The sequence below is a fragment of the Pongo abelii genome, chromosome 14 (assembly GCF_028885655.2).
Source record: "Pongo abelii isolate AG06213 chromosome 14, NHGRI_mPonAbe1-v2.0_pri, whole genome shotgun sequence".
NCBI classification, from domain to species: Eukaryota; Metazoa; Chordata; class Mammalia; order Primates; family Hominidae; genus Pongo; species Pongo abelii.
Window position 1 is genome coordinate 50,218,959 of NC_071999.2, and position 20,199 is coordinate 50,239,157.

General features: G+C 38.3%; 1 protein-coding gene and 1 long non-coding RNA gene across 2 annotated transcripts in view; one reads left to right on the forward strand and one right to left on the reverse strand.

The window, feature by feature from the left end:
• The window catches only part of GTF2F2 (general transcription factor IIF subunit 2), a 167,943-nt gene that overhangs the window by 116,267 nt on the left and 31,477 nt on the right, over positions 1-20,199 (forward strand). The gene's annotated exons all lie outside the window — the stretch shown is intronic.
• Positions 10,573-11,728, reverse strand: LOC134759889 (uncharacterized). The gene is made up of 2 exons (XR_010136764.1): positions 11,571-11,728; positions 10,573-10,787 (listed from the first exon to the last, which is right to left on the reverse strand). It is a non-coding gene; the product is annotated as an uncharacterized LOC134759889 (long non-coding RNA).

Below are 20,199 nucleotides of genomic sequence, written 5' to 3' on the forward strand. Positions count from 1 at the left end.
CCAATGGCTTTCACTCTTTAACATCAGTATCAGCACCACAGCTGGTCGTAAATGAAGGTCTTTTCCTTGAAAGGGTGACTACTCTTTCTCTCATTTTTTTTTCCTGGCTTGATTTGGCTCTAGTTAGCACAAGAATCCCTCTTCTTAATTTTCAAACAGCATATTAAAAACTACCTTCTCTTTTAAGAATTTTTCTCTGAATTCCAGCTCACATTAGTAGCCACATACTGCCAGGTATTTCCCATCTATTTTTGTAGCATTTAAAGTTTCATGGAGTCACTAATGAAGTAGCCATTTGCTATATTTACTTAGTCACCATAGCAACATTGTCTCGGTTAGTGTATGCCTGGGTAGCTTCCTGCAGTTTGACATGATATGCAGCTAATAATTCTGATTTCTACTCAGAGGCAACAGGAATTTTGCAGAATAGTATTTTTAAATTTGCTGAATAGAAGTTATTTGATCCCACCATTGTATTCCATTGGCACTTATCACATAGTCATAGGATTACAGAAATTTTAATTTGAAAAAATGATTCATACTTATATATATCAGAGTAGCTGGCTGGAGAAACATGGCCTCCATCATCATAAGCAGCTTATTGAATTTCTAACCTAAACATTTTTAGGAGTTAAAGAAGTCGATGATCAGAGGGTTAGAAATTGAGATTGCTTAATCATCTTGGGTGCTTAGCTTTAAATAAATAATTCTGGTTTTAAGACTTCAGTTTTTAGTATAATGTGAAAATTGAAAATACTTCTTGGCTGGGCATGGTTGCTTATGCCTATAATCTCAGCACTTTGGGAGGCTGAGGCAGGAGGATCACTTGAGCCCAGGAATTCAACACCAGCCTGGGTAACACAGTGAGATCTTGTCACCACTAAAAATAAAAATTTTTTAAAATTAGCTGAGTGTGGTGGCATGTGCCTATAGTCCCAGCTACTCAGGAGGCTGAGGCAGGAGGATCACTTGAGTCCAGGAGGTTGAGGCTACAGTGAGCTATGATCACGCCACTGCACTCCAGCCTGGGTGACGAGCAAGACCCTGTCTCAGAAAAAAATAAAGAAAGAAAGAAAAATACTTCCCATTACAGTAATTTTTCCAGTCTTTATTCTATAATTTCTGTTAGGTCAGCTTTCTTGAACTGCATTACCTCATTCCCTTCTACCCACCCACCATAAGTTCCTTTAGTCATTACTGAAACTAACAGTTACATAAATATATTTTTACTTTTTAAATGTATCTCCTTCAGATTTCACATAGTGTAAGTGTGTACTTTGCAGAAAATACATTTTCTTTGATAGACATTATTTGGAGAAGTTAGTGTAGCCTGTTCACGGTTATAGTGTTTACATTTTCAAGAATCTGATCTAATCTTAAATGATGTAAAGATGATCACTTGACCATCTGTTACAAAATTTGTAAAGGCTCACTTTAAACTACCAAGTTCATTTTATATCTAAATTGCTTTTATGAAACATACTCCATATTTTAAGCTCTACCTTGTACATGCATTAAATCTACAAAGCTGAGTACAGTGGTACATGCCTGTATTCTCAGCTACTGGGGATGCCGAGGCTTGAGCCCAGAAGTTTGAGGCAGTAATATGCTATGATTGTGCCTGCGAAAAGCCACTGCATTCTAGCCTGGGCAGCATCGTGAGACCCCATCTCTGCAATATAAAAAAAAAATTTAAAATAATAATGAATTAAATCCATAGAAGTCCACTTCCGTTTAGTCATCTGTATTCTCATTTTGATCTGTATAAAAACACAGCAGGCTCAAATCCTTCTTAATTTCATAATTAACCAGAAGAAACATGGGCACGTGTTCATTCAGATATGTATGTTTCATTTATTCCTACCTAAATCAGTTGTTGAATGGATATTACTAGGAAACCAAGGCTGTAGGTTTGGTTGTCAATTGAGCATATCACTGTAGACTGTTCCATGGACACAGATTTTGCCCTTGCCTCAGCTAGCAACACTGTGAATGAACTTTTAGCCAGTCATAGAGGAAACAGGAGAATACAACTTAATATAAAACAATTGCTAGCTGGATATAGTGGCCTACACCTATAATCCCAGCACTTTGGGAGGCCAAGGCAGGAGGATTCCTTGAGTCTGGGAGTTTGAGGCCAGCCTGGGCAACATGGCAAACCCCATCTCTACAAAATATAGAAAAGTCAGCTGGGTGTAATGGTGTGTACCTGTAGTCCCAGCTACTCAAGAGGCTGAAGTGGGAGGATCACTTGAGCCCAGGAGGCCGAGGTTGCAGTGAACTGAGATCATGCCACTGCACTCCAGCCTGGGCAACAGAGCGAGTCTCTGTCTCAAAAACAAAAATGAAAAACAAAACCATTGCCACAGTTGGAAAAAAATAATATAGGAGTTTATGTTTTCCTACTGATGAATCAACCTCATCGTCTCCCACTATAAAGATGTCTACCAAAGCAACATTTGCAAAGATGGCCATAAGCAACCCAGATCATCATATTAACAGCTTAAAAAAATAAAACAGATTCTGTCCATCACTTCTTGAACATGCATTATGGCTTTAATAGCCTGTATTATAATTTTTACCATCCATGTATGTTGATGATACAGAAAACATTTTTATACATTTGTTTTGGTCCTATAATAATAGTCATTCTGTGACTAACCAGAGCTATGTGAAGAATAATCTGATATCCCTTGCATTTTGTAGTTGTTATAGGATATAAAATAAGTAACTGAAATATAAAGTTGTTTGTAAATAGAGCTAGCAGTGCACATAAAATAATATACAGTCTAGACTTGTAAATCATCAACTATTTTCACAAGCATCTTGTTCGCAAATCTTTTTCCTGTATGCTAAGTTTAATTGCTTTTGTACTAAGACTAGCTTTTTAACAAAATCGTTTGAATGGAATCAGATATTTTATATATTTAGGAAAAAAACTGGCTTAAACATTTTTATAATGCCTTTTTCCTACTAATAACAAAAATATTTATTTTATTAAAGCTTTAAAATGATGTATTAAGTTCTTAATCTATCCATGGGTTCAGTATAAAAGAAAAACTTGCATGTTGGCCAGGTAACTTAGTGTCAGAGTTGCATAATTCCTCATCAGACTATACCAGACCAAAAACCTATGTATCAGTTAGTAAATATGCACTTTGGGCAGCTTACAAAAAGGTGGTCATGCCAGGTGCGGTGACTCATGCCTGTAATTCCAGCACTTTGGGAGGCTGAGGCAGGCGAATCACCTGAGATCGGGAGTTTGAGACCAGCCTGACCAACATGGAGCAACCCCGTCTCTACTAAAAATACAAAGTTAGCCGTGCATGGTGGCGCATGCCTGTAATCCCAGCTATTCGGGAGGCTGAGGTGGGAGAATCGCTTGAACCCAGGAGGCAGAGCTTGCAGTGAGCCAAGATTGTGCCATTGCACTCCAGTCTGGGCAACAAGAGCGGGAAACTCAAAAAAAAAAAAAAAAAAAAAAAAAGAAGGTGGTCATAGTTGAATGTTTATTGAGAAGGCTAATAACATGAACTGACAACATTGTGAAAATAGAAAATCTTACAGTAGTAATTATTGTCAACACTTTCTCAATATGGTAAACTTATAAACATTAGTGTGAGTGTTATGAAACTGAATTAATTTTATTATATTACCGGTAATTTCCAGCAGTTTCTCTTTTAATTTTTAAACAATTTTATTTAAAAATTAATATTTGTGAGACTAAATTCTCAAAACCAAACTTCATCCTTAATGAATACATATCAATTCTTTATGAAAAGGAAAAGCTGTTACGTTTTCTGACAAGTAATGCATTATAGTTCATCATTTTGGCACAGGATAGGCTTGAGTTTTCTTCTGACTTCTTAAGGACATATGTAGTGGGAGGCACTTATCTTTTTTTTTGTTTCTAATGTTTGATTAGCAGTTTGAAATGCTAATGAAATTAGCAAATTAAATGGAGATTTGATGAAGTAAAATTTGAAATTATGTCCATATGCTTTCTTTCTTTTTTTTTTTTTTTTTTTTTTCCTGAGATAGAGTCCCGCTCTGTTGCCTAGGCTGCAGTGCAGTGGCGTGATCTCAGCTCATTGCAGCCTCTGCCTCCCGGGTTCAAGTGATTCTCCTGCCTCAGCCTCCCGAGTAGCTAGGATTACAGGCACCCACTACCACACCTGGCTTTTATTTATTTTATTTTTTTTTATTTTTAGTAGAGATGGGGTTTCACCATGTTGACCATGCTGGTCTCGAACTCCTGACCTCAGGTGATCGGCCCCCCCTCAGCCTCCCAAAGCGCTGGGATTACAGGGATGAGCCACCGCGCATGGCCAGATACTTTATTTTCTATATTAACCTTTGCCGTAAGTCTTTACTGTTTACCACAAAAAGTACAAAAACCAATTACAAAAATAGAAAAGAGGGACTGAAAGGAGGTCTTACTGTAGTAGTCTTGTGCCTGATGCCATTATCTAGATGCATTTAATTGTTTTCTAGAGAAAGAATTCATTTCCCAAGTATTTCTAATCAAAATGTATATGATGTGACTTGAGAATATTCAAGGGCTCGGCAGTCCCAAATACATCACACTGAACTGGCCCACTGTCTATGGCCTGCAGTTCCCCTAAACTATTAATTCCTCTGAGTCATACATACCATCATGGGACTCTGTGGACTCTTGTAGATGGGGAGTTGGCAAGGAACCAAAAGGCAGGAATGACTTATTTATCTAAATGGGAGAGTTTAAGCTGTAGGAGACCCTAGAATTAGTACTTAGGCATAACTGACTTTATATTTATGAAAATAATCTGGGAGAAGAAATGGATAGTGAAATCTCCTGAGTTGTGTATAGTGAAATGATGGTGTCAAGAAGATTGCTAAGTGCTCTCTAAATTGATTCCTCACCCCCTGCCACACACACACACACACACACACACACACACAAGTTTATGAGGCTCAGTGTAGATAAGTGTGGAGTATAAAAATCTAATCTTTTGGGATTATGGGAGGAAAGGTGCCTAAGTGTTACTGTTTAGTGTTCCCTAAAAGCATTAGCCTATTTGACTGTTGAGGTAAAATAATGCATATGAAATAATCTAGAGCTGTATAGAAAATCAACCAAAAGGGTTGAGGAGGTGAAAAATGGGGACACTAGTCTGTAAGATAATTATGGTATGATAAAGAGCAGAAGAGGAATAAAACAGTTACTTTTTATTCATTTGCACCCACTATGCAGTTTGTCTGAAAGTGACCCTGTCTCCTGTGAAGAAAATTATATAACCTTCTTGAGTCATATTTTAATATGATGAGGAATATTGAGAAAAATAATTTTTGAGACTAGTTAAAAAAATGGTTATCATGAGTAATCTGTATAATTTCAGGAGATGTTCCAATGAAATGATTTTTTCTACTTTTGTTAAACTCAGACATTCTGTTCACTACTGTTTGAAAGTCATATGACAAATTGATTTGAGTACCCTAAAAGATTAAATCTAAAAAATATTATACCTAAAGATCAGTGAATTCTTTGAATCAGATATATAAGAAATTACCCAAAGCTGTAAACTGCCATATTTTTATGTTTTTTGGTGCCGTGGTTAAATTATAATTGATTATAATTAGCACTTCCATGAACATTGCATGTTTTACCTGCAGCTGAATGACATTTAGGAAGAATTTTTTTTAATCTTTGAAAACATCAGAAGAGATAAAGTACTTTTTGATCTAATATAGCTAAATATCCCCTATCAGAATACATAAAGGATGAACACGGATTTTAAAAGTCTTGATTCTAAAATCCAATATGTAAACTAAATAAATATTAAAAATTTTGCTTATTCAAATAACTCCCATACATTTCTGTTCAATATGGGTACTGGAGTGATAATAAGATGTACAATAATAGCTAAAATATACTGAATACATACTATGGGACAGGCCATTTACTAAGTGTTTTATAAAGGTTATCTCACTTATTTCTGTTATAATTCTCATTGTTTTCCATGAGAGCACCAAAGGACTAAAGAAGTTGAATAACTTGACCAAGGTCACACCTAGGGATGGAACTGTAACTTAAAACCAGAGCTTTGTTTCAGACCTGCCATACCATGATACATTCTTTTACTCTAAGTATTATTTAAGGCTATTCTGTATGCCATAAATTTGCTTTAGTCTCTGATTTTTAATGCAAAATTACTGGCATGGATTGAAAACAAAAGATACTTCATTTTTGCTCTCTTTAATATTGAGTTATAAACATTACTGGTTCTTCTGATAGACAAGCTTTCATCCCCACTCCTGGGAACCATATCAAATTATTTAGGCACTTTATTTGGAGTTGGAGTTTGAAAAGGTTTCTGTTTGTTTGTTTTTGAGATGAAGTCTCACTCTGTAGCCCAGGCTGGAGTGCAGTGGCGTGATCTCAGCTCACCGCAACCTCCGCTTCCCAGGTACAAGCCATTCTCCTGCCTCAGCCTCCAGAGTAGCTGGGATTACAGGTGCATGCCGCTGCACTCAGCTAATTTTTTGTATATTTAGTAGAGACGAGGTTTCACCATGTTGGCCAGGCTGGTCTTAAACTCCCAACCTCCACTCACCTCAGCCTCCCAAACTGCTAGGATTACAGGCGTGAGCCACCACGCCCGGCCTGAAAAGTTTTTAAAGAATGAAACTCAAGTATGTTCTCATTCATCATCCATTGGAGTTTAAGGTGATTTTATTTCTATCATGGAAAGAATTAGCCACTTGGTCATGTATTGAGGAGTAATAAATGGTCCCTGATCAGCTCAACGTTTTTTCCCCTCATATATTTCTGCTTTATGCCTGTACTAAAATAGTGTCTAGATTGCCTGATTAACAGGAAAAGCATTAGCAGTAAAGAGTTTCTTCTATCACATGCTGTCCCTTCTGCCTCCCCTCCCTCTTCCCACTCCCTTGTTCCTCTTCCCTGTCACACACACATTTATTTTGGAATCCGAACTTTCGAGATGAAAAGCAGTTTGCTTTCATAAAGTAGCATGACACATCACGCCTGACTTGAAGTAAAGAAAAAAAAAAATAGTTGGGCACGGTGGCTCATGCCTGTAATCCCAGCACTTTGGGAGGCTGAGGCAGGCGGATCACCTGAGGTTGGGAGTTCGAGACCAGCCTGACCAACATGGAGAAACCTCGTCTCTACTAAAAATACAAAATTAGCCGGGTGTGGTGGCGCATGCCTGTAATCTCAGCTATTTGGGAGGCTGAGGCAGGAGAATCTCTTGAACCTGGGAGGCAAAGGTTGCGGTGAGCCGAGATGGCGCCATTGCACTCCAGTCTGGGCAATAAGAGTGAAATTCCATCTCAAAAAAAAAAAAAAAAAAGGAAAAGAAAAAAATATATTGCAGTGAATAAATTGAAAGTAACCAAAATGTATAATTATTTGGACAAAATCTCCACGCAGTACAGTCTTAGGTATCTTGTTGCTCACAGATTCATGAGAAGCAGTTGTTAGGTGAGCTGCCTGCCTCCCTGGCCCCTACCCAGTTTGGGCATCTGTGTGCTTGCTTGCAACCAGAGTGCTGGTGACTTAGAAGTAATGCCATTGCTTATAAGGTGAAAGTATCCCCTGAACATACCTTCAAGTTCCAGATAAAGAGATTTCAAAAGGAAAGAATCTAAGAGATAAGGAAACTACGTAAGATAGTAGAAATGTTCTGATCATAAGGTGAGATATTTGTATTTTGGACTGTTTAGTGGAAATCTTATGTTGTCTAGCTAACAGAGGTAATATAGTGACTCTCTGGAATGCTGGTGATATACTCTTCCTAAAGAAGTGAAAGTTAGGCAGTGGATTGACAGTCTTACAGTGTTTCTTTGAAAAACAGAAGTTGGGCGGTAATTTAAAAAAATAAAACAAGACAGGCACAAAAAGACTCCATTAGTCTGTCATCTATTTGACCTTAGTCAACACATACCAAAAACTTGTGGGTGCTTGTTGTTTCTAACAAAAATTTTGGAGAAAACAAAGTCCAGTGTGAATCATCATTCCCTCACTGGGCATAGGCCCCTTCAGAACACATTTGAATCAGATGTATAAGAAATAACCCAAAACTGTAAGCTGCCATATTTTTATGGCATATAATGGACATAGTGTGTACATTATATTTTCTTAAATAGCTATAAATATTTTAAGTTGGGATAGTATATATTTAATAAGCTTTAAAAAATGCCTGCATTGCTTCATTATATCTAAGATGCAATTATGATACAGGTGATGAACACAAAACAAGGAATCCTGAATTTTTTTCCCCCACTCTGCCCCTTACAAGCTTTATGGTCATGGGCATGTCACAATTCTGCTGGGACTTAATTAGGGATTTGAATTATATTCTCATATAGAAGAATTCAACTCAGTATTAAGTCTTTCACTAGGAGGGAGCTATTAGGTTGAATCTTATGAAGATGCTAGTTTTACATATCAAAAATGATCCAATTTCTGTATTATGTAGAGGGATTTTTTTTTTTTTTAATTCTTAGCCTGAACACCAACTGCCATGCACTCTCCTAAGAACAATCTAGGAGAGCCCATCAGCCAACTCATGGATTCACCTTAGGATGGGAGCATGGGGATAGAGGGGAAGGGAATTGCTTTTCCTTTCATAAGACTGTAGTCTTGATGCCAGTGGTTATTTCCCATTTGTGTCATGACTTTGCTGCTTCTAGTAATAACTCTTTATTGCTGCTTTGTTTAAAACAAAAAACCCCTGGAATATAGATATATATAGATCAGGACAGCCAACTAGTGGCCTGGTATAGCTAGTGTATGTTTTTTGGTTTTGAAAGGGTTTTTTGTTGGTTTGGTTTGGTATGGGAGAATTGCTCATTTTAAAAATTGAATTAGTTAGCAATGTTTGTTAAGTGATTTCACAGAAAATTATAATTACTGGCTGGGCAGAGCAGCTCACACCTGTGATCCCAGCACTTTGGGAGGCCAAGGTGGTTGGATCACCTTAGGTCAGGAGTTTGAGACCAGCCTGGCCAACATGGCGAAACCCTGTCTCTACCAAAAATACAAAAATTAGTCAGGCATGTTGGTGGGCACCTGTAATCCCAGCTACTCAGGAGGCTGAAGCAGGAGAATCCCTTGAACCTGGGATGTGGAGGTTGCAGTGAGCTGAGATCGCGCCATTGTACTCCAGCCTAGGTGACAAGAGGGAAACTACCTCTCAAAAAAAGGAAAGAAAATTATAAATCCTTGTCTGAGCATGGTGGCTCATGCCTGTAATCCCAGCACTTTTGGGAGGCCCAGGTGGGCGGATCACTTGAGCTCAGGGGTTTGAGACCAGCTGGGCAACATGGCAAAACCCTGTTATTACAAAAAAAAAAAAAAAAATTACAAAAAATTAGTCGGGCGTGGTGGCATGCACCTTTTATCCCAGCCACTAGGGCAGCTGAGGCAGGAGGATCGAATGAGCCCAGGAGAATGAGGCTGCAGTGTGCCGTGATCATACCACAGACCACTGCACTCTCCAACCTGGGCAACAGAATGAGACCTTGCCTTTAAAAAAAGTAAATAAATATATATAAATAAATATATATATATGCATTCTTAAATAGTTAGAAGATCTGATAATAAACACTGTGCCTACATCCCTACAGAGTGATAAACAGCTAGAGCTGAGTACTTGCTACCCACCTGGGGTGGAGCATATTCTCTATTTTCTGGTTCACTCTAGCCCCAACCTCTCTCTCTTATGTTCTACTGCACTGGACAGGCCCCTGCAGACATTTGAGTTTGTGATTCTCTTCCACCATCCAATAGATTTTCTGCAATGGTAGAAGTGTGTTGTATCTTTGTTGTCCAGTATGATAGCCACTAGCTACATGTGGCAATTAAGCACTTGAAATGTGGCTAGTGTCCTTGAGGAGGCGAATTCTTAATTTTATTTATTTTACATTAATTTAAATAGACACATATGGCTAGTGGCTACCATATTGGACAGTTCAGGTCAATAATGGAGTATTTTCCTTTATTGGCTATTTCCTACAGAGTGAAAAGCAAGCCTTAATGCATTTTATATCTATTCTTTTAAATGCTGAATCTAAATGTTAGCATATATTACTGTAAGCCTTTATGATTTGAAAACCAAATAACCCTCTCTGATGAAATGGAGCCTGAGACTTTTCTTCTTTTTTCCTCCTTATTTATTTATTCAACGCACTGGGTTTTACATGCCTGTTCTGGGCCCTAGGCATATGATCATGGTCCCTGTTTTCATGAAGCTTACAGATAATTAATAAATATTTGTAAGAGATGCTTGCCCAAGTAATTTAATATTTACTATCTGTAATCCCTTCAGTAGCCCTGCCAGATAAGGATATAATACATTTACTTGTTAATTCCAAGCCCTAAAATTTCCTCATTGCCACTTAGATTCACTTTCTAATAGATTGACATATACTTACTATTGCAGTCCTCTGAAAAGCATCTTACTCCCAAAATATTGAAACTTCCTACAAAGGTGCTGTTTTAAAGCTAGGCTTCTTCATATCTTTTTCATATTAGTAAATCAGCTCAACCCTCACCCTATTACTTCACCTGGCCTTTCTCCCGGCCTTCTGTCTTCTTCCAAGCTGCGTCTTCTGATGGCACTTCTTTTTTTTTCTTTTTTTTTTTTTTTTTACTTGACTTTGGGCCAAGTGTGTGTGCTCTCACTCACGGGCAGTCTCAGTAACTCTACTGCTCTTCCTGCTTCTTGCCATAAAAACTGTTTTCCTCGTTTCACCCTGCAAATGTCAGCCTCCGTCTCCCCCTTTCAAAAATGAAATACACATGTTTAGAAAATACACATTCTTTTGTAGAACCTATCCTTTAAAAAATAACAAATTGCAATCAAATGCACAAAAGATAGATGAATGCTGAAGTGATATATTTATGTTTTTAAGTGACTTCTACATTGACAGTTGCTGGTGGAAACATTTGTTGTTTAGTGTTTTTGTAGTTGTTTAATTCCGTTGATAACGAGATTAGCATAGCAAGGCAGTATTAGGGCTTTTGCTTAGACATGAAAATAGTCCACATGTATTAAATTAGGCAGAATTATAGTATTTGTTAATATAGGACTCAGCCTTTTTCTTTGTGATCTAATTGTCTAATAAAGGTGTCATTTATTCATTTGCTTAAAGAATATTTATTGAGTTGCTATTATGTGAGAAATGCTGTACTTACAAATGAGATAAATGGAGGATTTATTGACTAAAACTTACAGATTTCTCTTCCAAATCTGCCAGCAGTTTAGATTGTTTGGCATTCTTTAGTTTAGTTAGGTCTTACCAGTGTTCATCCTATAAAATACTTGGAGGATGTATATGCTACTATTATTTTTATTACATGAATTTTGTATTTTCAGAATATACACAGTAATTTGCAAATTAAATTCTCAGTATAGTACATAACTTTTCACAAAGTGTAATAATGAAGTACAGTTGTTTCTCGGTATCCCCAAGGGATTGATTCCAGGACTCCCTCAGATACCAAAATTCTCAGATGCTCAAGTCCCTTATATAAAATGGTGTTGTATTTGCATATAACCTACCTCCATCCTTCTGTGTACTTTAAATCAGGGGGTCCTCAACGCCTGGGCCGCATACTGGTCCATGCCTGTTAGAAACCAGGCCAAACAGGAGGAGTGAGCAGAGGGCAAGTGAACATTACTGCCTGAGCTCCGCCTCCTGTCTGATCAGCAGTGGCATTAGATTCTCAAAGGAGCATGAGCCCTGTTGTAAACTGCAACTCCGAGAGATCTGGGTTGCGTGCTCCTTATGGGAATCTAATTAATGCCTGATGATCTGGGATGGAACAGTTTCATCTGCCACACCCTCCACGCTGTTGGTGAAAAAATTGTCTTCCACAAAACCAGTCCCTGGTGCCAAAAAGGTTGGGGAACCGATATGTTAAATCATCTCTTGATTACTTACAATACCTAACACAATGTAAATGCTGTGTAAGTAGTGGTTATACTGTTTTTTTTTTTTTCAATCCATTTTGTTTTATTGTTTTTTTTGGGGGGGGGGGTTTGTTTGTTTTTTGAGACGGAGTCTCGCTTTGTCACCCAGGCTGGAGTGCAGTGGCACAATCTTGGCTCACTGCAGCCTCCACCTCCTGGGTTCAAACGATTCTTCTGCCTCAGCCTCCTGAGTAGGTGGGATTACAGGCAGCTGCCACCACACCCGGCTAATTTTTGTATTTTTAGTAGACACACAGTTTCACCATGTTGGCCAGGCTGGTCTCAAACTCCTGACCTCAAGTGATCCGCCCACCTTGGCCTCCCAAAGTGCTGGGATTACAGGCATGAGCCACTGCACCCTGCCAGTTTTTTGTTTTTTTAAACAAATATTTTCTATCCACAGTTGGTTGAATCTGCAAATACCCAATATGCATATACAGTGGCCCAACTGTAATTTTGACAAGGGTAATTATGAACCATGGTTATGTCCCAGTGACTTAGTGACACTGAGTTACTAGGAGTCTTTTTTTCAGTGTTGTAAAGGAGAATGTGCTTTTTCTGTGTGTGTATAGATTGTATTAGTTGTAGGGAGGCTGATGACTGTCAAGGAGAAATTACTTTGAACTAAGTTCCGTGAAGTTTTTATTAGATTTTTTTATTCTGTTATATGGCCTTTTATGGGACCATATAGAGTTAGGATTAATAGCATGAACCCTAGATTGAAAAGAGAAAAATCCAATTTTGTTTTGTTTTTGCTTACTATGAGGAAAAAATGATATTGAGATGATATAGGAAGAGTTCTTACCACAGTTTCCAGCACATAGTAAGTGTTCTTTAAATGTTTTATTTTTGTTACAGTTGTCATTTTATTCTTGTTGTATTTCTATGCTAGGTAGCCCTTGAGTTTTGTTTTTTTGATGGGAAAAAATATGAGCGAAAACTTACTCTTTAGATAATAATAATAGAAAGAAAGAAGTTGATCTTGACTGTTTCCTTATAATAGTAACAAAGCTATTTAATTTTATATGACCAAGGTTATACAATGATAGTCATTGTTAGTCATTATTTTTCTCTTTTTTTGAGACAGTCTCACTCTGCTGCCCAGGCTGGAGTGCAGTGGCACAATCTCGGCTCACTGCAACCTCCGCCTCCTGGGTTCAAACGATTCTCCTGCCTCAGCCTCCTGAGTAGGTGGGATTACAGATGTGAGCCACCATGCCTGGCTAATGTTTTGTATTTTTAGTAGAGACAGAGTTTCATCATGTTGGCCAGACTGGTCTCGAGCTCCTGACCTCAAGTGATTCGGCCTCCCAAAATGCTGGGATTACAGGCATGAGCCACCGTGCCCAGCTGGTCCTTATTTCTTGTCCGGAGAAATGAGTTACTCTTGAAGCTTTCTACATCAGATGTTTGTATCTATTTTAATGTAAGTGTGAGACAGAAAGAGAAACTGATATCTTCATGTAAAACATTAAGAATTCAAAATAGAAGGTGGTAATTTTTCTTCTCTTATTTTCAACTGGAATAATTTTTCTGCATCTGAAAATGGAACACATAATTTACAAATTTTCAAGTAAAATATGGTGAATCCCATAGGAAACAGTTTTACAGAGATGTAGTCTGTCTACCCTGCGTAGGTTATAGTTGCTGAAGCCAGAAATCTGAGCCCAGTTATTCTTTAAAAAAATTTTTTTTTTTTAATTTTTAGTAGGTTTTTGAGGAACAGGTGCTGTTTGGTTACATGGATAATTTCTTTAGTGGTGATTTGTGAGATTTTGATGCACCCATCACCCAAATAGTGTACACTGTACCCAATGTATAGTCTTTACGCCTCATCCCCCCTTTCCTTACCTCTCCCACCACCACGTCCCTAAAAGTCATTGTATCATTCTCATGAGTTTGCATAGTTTAGCTCCCACTTACAAGTGAGAACATACGATGTTTGGTTTCCCATTTTTGAGATACTTCACTTAGAATAACGGTCTCCAACTCCACCGAGGTTGCTGCAAGTGCCATTATTTTCTTCCTTTTTATGGCTGAGTAGTATTCCATGGTGTGAAAATATATATATATATATATATATATATATATATATATATATATATATATACACACACACACCACATTTTGTTTGTCCACTCTTTTTTGTATCCACTCTTTTTTGTATCTACTAAAAATACAAAAAATTAGCCGGGCGTGGTGGCAGGCGCCTGCAGTCCCAGCTACTGGGGAGGCTGAGGCAGGAGAATGGCGTGAACCTGGGAGGCGGAGCTTGCAGTGAGCCCAGACTGCGCCACTGTACTCCAGCCTGCGCGACTAGTGAGACTCCATCTCCAAAAAAATAAAAAAGTATTCCCTTTTCACCACATCCACGCCAACATCTATTATTTATTTATTTTATTTATTTATTTATTTATTTTGAGACGGAGTCTCGCTCTGTCTCCCAGGCTGGAATGCAGTGGCCAGATCTCAGCTCACTGCAAGCTCTGCCTCCCGGGTTCACGCCATTCTCCTGCCTCAGCCTCCCGAGTAGCTGGGACTGCAGGCGCCCACCACCACGCCCGGCTAATTTTTTGTATTTTTTTTAGTAGAGACGGGGTTTCACCGTGTTGTCCAGGATGGTCTCAATCTCCTGACCTCGTGATCTGCCCGCCTTGGCCTCCCAAAGTGCTGGGATTACAGGCGTGAGCCACCGCGCCCGGCCTATTTTTTTATTTTTTAAATTATAGCCATTCTTGCAGGAGTAAGGTGGTATCATATTGTTTGAGCCCAGTTATTCTTGATGCCTTTATTTCTCCTTTATCTTACTTAAGCACCACTTTCTATTGAATCTATTTTCAAAATATTTCCTAAATTTATTTAACTTGAGTCCCACTCCTTTACCATCACCCTGTTCCAAGTGAATATTATCTTTCCTCTGGATTGGTACAGTAGCTTTCCTAATCAGTGATGTCCGTTTCTGCCCCATTCTATTCTGCAAATAGTAGCCAGAGGAACATTTTTAAAACACAAATTTAATTCCTTGCTTAAAAATTCTCTGATTTTTCATTAATCTTAGGATTTAAAATACTTACGACAGCCTATATATTTCCTACTTGCCTTCCTAGATTTTATTCTGTGTAAATTCACTTTTAAATTAAGCTTCATTGGCTGGGCGTGGTGGCTCACGCCTGTAATCCCAGCACTTTGGGAGGCCAAGGCGGGCAGATCACGAGGTCAGGAGCTCTAGACCATCCTGGCTAACACAGTGAAACCCCGTCTCTACTAAAAATACAAAAAAATTAGCCGGGCGTGGTGGCGGGCCCCTGTATTCCCAGCTACTCAGGAAGATGAGGCAGGAGAATGGTGTGAACCCGGGAGGCGGAGCTTGCAGTGAGCCGAGATTGCGCCACTGCACTCCAGCCTGGGCGACAGATCAAGACTCTGTCTCAAAAAAAAAATGTTAAGCTTCTTGGCTAGGCACGGCGGCTCACGCCTGTAATCCCAGCTCTTTGGAAGGCTAAGGCGGGCAGATCACTTGAGGACAGGAGTTCAAGACCAGCCTGACCAACATTGCAAAACCCTGTCTCTATTAAAAATACAAAAAATAAAATAAAAATTAGCCAGGTGTGGTGGCGCATGCCTGTAATCCCAAGAATCGCTTTAACCTGGGAAGCAGAGGTTGCAGTGAGCTGGTATCACGCCACTGCACTCCAGCCTGGGAGACAGAGAGAGACTGTCTTAAATTAAATTCAGCTTCCTGAATATAAGCTATTCTGTTAGACAGATACCTGGTTTTTTTGTTTGTTTGTTTGTTTTGTTTTTGAGATGGAGTCTCTGTCACCCAGGCTGGAGTGCAGTGGCCGGATCTCAGCTCACTGCAACCTCCGCCTCCTGGTTTCAAGCAATTCTCTTGCCTCAGCCTCCCAAGTAGCTGGGAATACAGGTGTGTGCCACCACACCCGGCTAATTTTTTGTATTTTCAGTAGAGACAAGGTTTCACCGTGTTGGCCAGGATGGTCTCGATCTCCTGACCTCGTGAGCCACTGTGCCCGGCCACCTGTATCCTGTTTTTTTGTTTTTTTTTTCCCAAGTATTTTGGTGTTTTTGATGTTATAACTCAGGCAAATAATTTAGGGACTACTTTCAAACTTCACCAACTTGAATTTCCAAGAATACCATTCTGAAGTTACCTAAAATTAAAATTGCAGTTTTTGTTGTTGTTGTTGTTTGTTCATTTGTTTTTGAGATGGAGTCTCGCTCTGTTGTCCAGGCATGAGTGCAGTGGCGAGATCTCAGCTCACCACAACCTCTACCTCCTGGGTTCAAGCGATTCTCCTGCCTCAGCCTCCTGAGTAGGTGTGATTACAGGCACGTGTCACCACACCTGGCTGATTTTTGTATTTTTAATAGAGACAGGGTTTCACCATGTTGGCCAGGCTGGTCTCGAACTCCTGACCTCATGATCCGCCCACTTCAGCCTCCCAAAGTGCTGAGATTACAGGTGTGAGCCACCGTGCCTGGCCTGATTTTTTTAAATAAATGGAGTTTTATTTCATTGGAATGAATACTAGTTCAAGCTTGACTAAATTTGTTACTGGATACTTTATAGTCTTACATTGTGACAAATAGATATGTGTGATTTATGACTAGAATAGCAATTATTTTATAGATGTACTGTATGTTTCCAAGCACTTTCTCTATGTCTATGGGGAACACCAGAAGGCATGGTTAGTCCTGGCATTTGAAGAATATATATTTATATTCTGAATTTGCACCAAGTTTTTTTTTGTGTTTTTTTGTTTTTTTTTTTTTGTTTTTTGTTTTTGTTTTTGTTTGGTGTTTTTTTTGGTTTTTGTGACGGAATTTTGCTCTTGTTGCCCAGACTGGAGTGCAATGGCGCGATCTCAGCTCACTGCAACCTCTGTTTTGAGGGTAAAAACTGCATGACACTGTATGAGTGATGAAATTGGCTTTTAGAATTGTAGAATTAAAATTGAAAGGAAAGTATGCTACATAAACCTGAGTCTGGATGCAGTGGCTACAAATAAATTCAAGTGTAAGAGTGTGACCAGAATAAGCTACCGTTTATAAAGAAGCACTTCACTAAACAAACTGAAACCCTGAGGAATTTTCGAATGATGAAGTAATGGGAACAATCATTTAATATGGAAGGAAGGAGCTAGTGCATGCCTCCTTCCTTGAATGTCTCATAAGATCAAATCGTGGAGATGACTGAAACAGGGAAGATAATTTAGCGGCAACATAACAGATTACTATTTAGAGAGGCCAAACCCCTGAGAGCTGATTGCATTAGAGGGGGATTGGGGGCTAAGATTAGGACACAGGTGTGTTCAGAAACAGGCTGACACTTAGTTGTGTTTCCCACCCACTCCCACCCCCCACCAAGTTAACACATTTAGCTGTCCTGACACTTTGTAAACATTCCCATATCTGTCTTCAATCTTTTTTCTCTCTCTAAAGGTTTATCTCTTAGAAGCTTTGACTTTCCTTGGAGGAATCATTTCCACGTAATCTTTTTGCCTTATCTCTCTTTTTTTTTTTTTTTTTTTTTTTTTTGAGACAGTCTCTCTCTGTCACCCAGGCTGGAGTCCAGTGGCACGATGTTGGCTCACTGCATCCTCCGCTTTCTGGGTTCAAGCGATTCTCGTGCCTCAGCCTCCTGACTAGCTGGGATTGCAGGCATGCACCACCATGCCCAGTTCATTTTTGTATTGTTAATAGAGACGGGGTTTCACTGTGTTGCCCAGGCTGGTCTTGAACTCCTGACCTCAAGTAATCTGCCTGCCTCCACCTCCCAAATTACAGGTGTGAGCCACCACACCCAGCCCGCCTTATCTCTTATAAGCATGAGCAGCTCTGCTCCAGTTTACTCTCAAAATGCACACCTTGGGATTAATCTTTTCTTTTTATCAGTATGCAGTCAGTTGTCCTACCATCCCTCCATCACCCTGGTTCATCTTCAGTACTGCAGTTAATTATAGTATTAAATGCTTGTCTTCCACTAGAGCAAGTCTTTACTGCTGTGTCTCCAGCCTCTAACCCAGTTTCTGGCAGAAGTGGGTACCCAGTAAACACTTGCTGGATGATTGACAGCAAGAGGCTCCTTCCAGAGTCTGGCTGTGGCACAGCTGCAGCCAGAGGCAGATACGGGAGAATGGTAGAGAGAACTGGAGAGATACGCAGGGACTAGATCCCAAAGAGTCTTAAAGTCCTATGAAGGAACTTGTGCTGCACCCCGAGAATAGTAAGAGACCATCAAAGAATCATTAATCTAAATCCATCCTTGGGTTGCACATCTCCCTTCTAGACTCTAGCTAGTTGATTTCTCAGTCTTAGCAAGAAAATTTAATCCATGTTCATAGAAACTCTATGTGGCACATAAAAAGCAAAGTATAATTGTAAGTATTATTTATGGTTACATATCCAGTAAGTTTCTAAAGACACTTCCAGAGAACTTTTTGTGCTTTATAAAGTAAATAATCTTGTATATTTAAAGGGTTAGTATGGATTTATATGTAACTGGAAAAATTTAAATATTTACATTTCCATACAGAAATAAGTATACTGAATTTGGGGATCTTGGTAAAAACAAAACCTATGGCATTTTTAGATTTCAAATTGAAAAGGCAATTGGTAGATATCTTATCTCTTCTCAGAAATTTGATAGTATATACCTGAAAATAAGCAGAAGTAATATAACAGGAACATTATACAAACACCTTTTATACTTAATTCTGCTTTTGAAGGAATTTAAAATGGAAATTGTTTTTAATTTCTATTTTATTGAACCAAAGAATTTAAAGTCCCATTCAAATAAAATAATACATAATGTTAAACTCGTATTATTTTTGAATAGCCAGCATTTTTGTGGTTTTCAAATGAACCATCCAAGAAATTATAGTATTTCTTCTCTTTTTAAGAAAGTGTACTTCTTCAGGTTATAAAAGTAATAAATACTTATCGTGGAACATTTAGAAAACAAACTTAAAATGCATCCAGTCTGATCTCTTTCTTCCCAATCTTTCATGTTAGTTTCACCATTTTTAAAAAACTGCCTTTTTTTTTTTTAATTAAAGGCAATTTTCTAACATGGTTTTCAATTTTTTTGCTGTAACCATTGCATCTCACTGCTTCCTATTGGATTCATTTTCCTTCTTACTGAAATAAATTCTTGAGTAGTTTCTCAGTGAGGATCTGTAAATAATAAACATAAGCTTTTGTCCAAAAATGCTTATGTTTTACACTTACTCTTCAATTGTAATCTAACTAGATATGTTAGGCAATTTTCTTAAAAAATTACAATCTTATATTTTGATATCTTGCTGATGAATTTAAAAGGTACAGATGATAACTTTTGCATCATTAAAAATAGTTGGCTTAGAAAGCTGTACTTTTCCTTCCTTAAAACAGTTTTTTAAATTTACTGTGCTGATATACCAAGTGAATTAATTTTCTAAATAAGTAAATGATTATGAGTCTTGCTATACTTAATATAAAACAAAATATCCTAAGATTGCTACTTAAATATACATGTACTAGTCAACTATTATGTTTTATAATATACTATACATGGTGGCATATATTTTCAAAAGCAGTGTTTTGAGTTATATTTTATTTTCTGAGACATGGTCTCACTCCGTTGCCCAGGCTGGAGTACAGTGGCACAATCACAACTCACTGTGGCCTCGACCTCCCAGGCTCAAGTGATCCTACCACCTCAGCCTTCTGAGTAGCTAGGACTACAGGCACTGTGCCTGGCTAATATTTTTTTCTTAATTTTTTGTAGAGACAGGATCAGTTTAGATGGTGTCCTGCAGTAGTTCTAGAGCAGTGCTGTCTAATAGAGGTTTCTGTGATGATAGAAATGTTCTCTCTCTGTGCTGTTCAGTAAACCTTGAGTGTTGATGTATTCTCTCTTTATTTACCTTTATCTTTTATCAGCTGAGTAGACATTTTGAATTAATAACTTGATTGATTTTAGAACATGTAATTTAAGATGATTTATTTTTACATGAAGATTTTTTTTCCCCAGAAATTTAAGGCTGATTAGCTTCTTGGTTTTAGTGGTTAAGATTTGCCTATATAATAAGCGGGTGAAAAGTACATTGTGGCATTATAATGAGTTAGTTTGTATATTTAGCTTGTGTACTGGTTTCTGCATTATAGTCACGTATATTCAGTGCATTTTTAAAGTATTAAGGCTAGTGTATCCTCT